The sequence below is a fragment of the Humulus lupulus genome, chromosome 1 (genome assembly GCF_963169125.1).
Source record: "Humulus lupulus chromosome 1, drHumLupu1.1, whole genome shotgun sequence".
In the NCBI taxonomy this organism is placed as follows: Eukaryota; Viridiplantae; Streptophyta; class Magnoliopsida; order Rosales; family Cannabaceae; genus Humulus; species Humulus lupulus.
In genome coordinates this window covers 21223268-21226972 of record NC_084793.1, presented here as the reverse complement: position 1 = coordinate 21226972, position 3705 = coordinate 21223268, and positions in this window count along the sequence as shown.

The window sequence follows — 3705 nt, the reverse complement described above, 5'->3', positions numbered from 1 at the left end:
GCAGGCCTGAAGAACATCCCAGGTCTGATGTGGCACCGTCTGTCGGTGCTGGGCGAGTCGGCTAGCCAGAGTCACGAGGGCTTTGGTGCCTGGAGCTGGGCACACATAGTGTGTGGGGCGCACTTTCCCCTAAGAAGTTACTTTGCCAATTTCTGTGTGAAGGCGGGGATTGCCCCCTTCCAGTTGATTCCCCCCAGCTACAAGCTCCTAGCGGGGTGGTTCATCTTTTGCAAGTCCCGAAAACTGGAAGCTCCTACCCCGGAGGAGGTGTTGTACTTCTACGGGTTGAAGTCTCTGCCTATGAGGGGTCATTCAGACAAGGTGGGATTTTACAGGCTGGAAAGGCACCCGGACGTGATGTGTCCCACCTGTCATACCGCGAGGGTTCCAGACCTCCGGGAGTACTGGTTCCTGACGACTGGCTTCCCACTGAAGAGGGTGCCAGCCCTTTCTTTGGACTTCAAAATCCCTGGTAAGTGCTCCTTCCTCTCCTTTTCAACTTTGTTTCTTTGCGTTTGATTTGCCTTTCGGGAGGATCTCTAATGCTTGTATTTGAATTTTGCAGAAGTCGTTCCGCGGACACCTCGCTGTGCGGAAATGATAAGGAGGTCCAAGTTTTACGAAGGGCTTTCGGAGGAAGAGTTGAAAGTGGAGGGACCTGTGACCTCCGAATCTTTGAGGGAGTATGGGCTACTCGCCTCTTTCCAAAACATTGAGCCAGTGAGTGGCAGGGGGCAAAGTCAGGTGTCAGCTGACATCCGGGAGCAGATTGCCCTGGAGCTGTCCAAGGTGATCAACCAAGCAGCCCGGGACGAGAATACTCTATCTCCTAGCTGGGCGGAGAGGTTCCCCGACCCCCAGCCGGAGGAAGAGGAGATCGAGGCCCGCCACGCCGCGGCTTACCCTAACGAAGGGGCTCCGGGGGCTAGTACCTCCGGGAGAGGTAAGACTAGTTTTCGATTGATCCACACCCCCAGCCTGTCTGAGGTTTCCCGGACCTCTCAGATGGGGTTCGATCCCCGCTTCCTTAGGCTAGATCCGCATAGGATACCCTTTGACAGATATTGCGATAGGGTAGATGAGCTCCTCGGGTGTCTGAGTGACGGTAGTCTGCCAGAAGGTGTCATCATGGTTGACCCTTCTTCCCTCAACATGTCATTCCCGGACTTCAAGGAGTACGGGAGCTTCCTGGAGCAGGAAGCGGTGTTTTGTTTTGCTCGAGGAAGTCCATCCACGTTTCTCGTGCATGGTCGTCCCTTTCAAACTTTTCTTTTTCTTGTTTCTTGTTCCCTGCTGGCGGACTTACTTGTGCTTTTATGTTGTCGATTGTCTTGTCTTCTGCTTATCTTCTTTCTCATTGCTTGTTGGTTCGTTAACCTTGCTTCGTATGTTTCTTGCAGACTACCCAGAAGCCAAGACCCGTCCAAGGGGAAAGGACGGAAGGCCAAGGCTGGTAGGGGAGGCAAAGCTGCCACCCCCAAGAGGACAAGTGGCGAGGCGCAAGCGTCTCCGGGGGTAGAGAAGTCTCCTGCCGACGGGTCTTCCGAGGCTATGATGGTCTCGAGTAGCAGTAGCGATGGGGAAGGCCTTGTGTTCCCCGTGAAAACAACTGTGGTGAGCAAGCGTCCCGGAGAAGATGTTGAGGGCGCTAAGAAGAAACGCCTTAGACACTCTTCTCCTGGTCGAAGGCAACAACAACAGCAACGACAGCAACCACAACTAAAACAATAGCAGCAACAAGAACAACAGAGACAATCACCAACACCACAGCGGCAGCAACAACAACATCTAAACCAGCAGCAACAACAAGGGCAATTACTTCCGCTGCCGCAGCAGCAAAAGCAACAACAACAACAAAGGCAGTCACCTCCGCCACCGCAGCAGCAAAAACAACAGACCGGGGCCTTAATACCCCGTCTGCCTCCTCCTCCAGCCCAAAGGGAGTCCACCCTTTCGGGGTCTCCTTCTTCTCAGCAAACAAACCTTCCTCTGCCTGGCCTGAAGTTCCACTTCCCGCAGAAACCAACCCGTTTCCCCGCTGTCCTCCTGGAGGGTGTAAGACGGGCCGATAATTTTTTGAAGAGACGGTTGGAGACTGAGAAGGCCATTACTCAGGGAAGGGCAGACAACTTGTCTGCCGTGAAGAGAGCTGAGCTGGCCGAGGGGGTGAGGTCTCTTCACCCGGCTGGAGCGGTTTTGGATGGCCCAGCCTTGGAGAAGAGGCTGGTGCCTAGGCTTGGACGTGCATTGGCGCCGTTCGCAGCGGAGATGATGGAGGACATGGCCCTGAGCTTGTGCGAGCTCAATTCTGAGAAATGGGCCATCAGTAGCAGTAAGGATCCGCTGTTGCTGACACATGCCGTGAAGCAGCAATTGTCTGGGGTAAGCCGTCAGTTGTTGTGTTTTGGGATCATCTGTCTTTTGGTCCGGCTTAACTCATTCTGTTGTCTTTCCTTGCAGGCCTCTATGATCGCGGAACGCTCGTTCCGGGAGGTGGGTGCAGTTCTGGTTCAGCTGGAGGAGAGCCAGCTGGCTCGCCAGGCCTTGGAGGCGGAGAAGCAGAAACTGACCCAACAGGCCTTGGAGGCTTCGGAGAAGATTGATCAGGCCCGGCGCACGGCTGAGGAAGAGGCGGACAAGAAATATCTTGCCAAATATTGAGAGTACCGGGCCAACGCAGAGAATGAGTTCAGACAGCGGTCGGATGAGATGAAGGCGGAAAACTCCCAGCTCCGGGAAGAGGTGTCCCAAGCCAGGGTGGAGAAGGATACCTTGGAAGCCCGCTTGCAATCAAAAAATGATCTCCTCCTTAAGCAGCAAGAGGAATATTCCTCTCTTCAGAGTAAGCTGCACGAGGAGGAGCAATTTCATAAGAGGAGCAAGGATCTCGTGTCTATGCTGGAGTTGGGGCTCGCCGAGAAGGATAAAGAGATCGGAGCCTTGCAATTCACTGCCAGGGGGCATGTGACCGAGAAGCAATCCATGCTGATCCAAAATAGGGAGCAGCGCAAGGAGATTGATTCTCTTAAGGGAGAGCGGGATGCCTCCAAGGCCGAGATGGAAAAACTAAGGGCTCAATTAGCTGTCGCGGAGGCACAGCTGGCAACCTCCGAGGCGGAGCACTTGAAGGAGAGGGAGGATGCCGAGGTGGTTCTGAACAGGACGATTAATATATCGCACGTGGCCCTCATGCATCAACTCTGGAAAATGAACCCGGAGGTACTAGGCTATCTGGGAGAGGATGCTGACGCCATGAGGGAGAAGTTACAGGTGTGGGATCAAGGCCCAGAGGTGTACGTCCAAACTTACAACGTTGACGAGCGTGCTGGAGCCCCTGAAGCAGGAGATCCCGGAGAGGCGGGGACCTCTGAACCTGGATGTGATGAAGTTCCACCTCCCAATGAGCCGACTCTGCCTGCCCCAGTTGGAACTGCCGACCTCGAGGCCTTGGACGCGGACACTACTGCCACCCCCAATGCTTGAAGGGGCATTATCTTTAATAATTTTTCATTTGAGTTTTTCTTTGGGGCGAAGCTTCTTGTACTCTTTTCTCATTGCAGACATATTTGCCATAATTATAGCATTCTCCTTTCTTTTCTGCCGAGTTCTTTATTTATCTTTGCGTTTAGGGTAGACTTTTATACGGTAGAAACTGTTGTAGGGGCGCATGAGGTCTTGGTTCCAACGGCCAGAACCTATGCACTT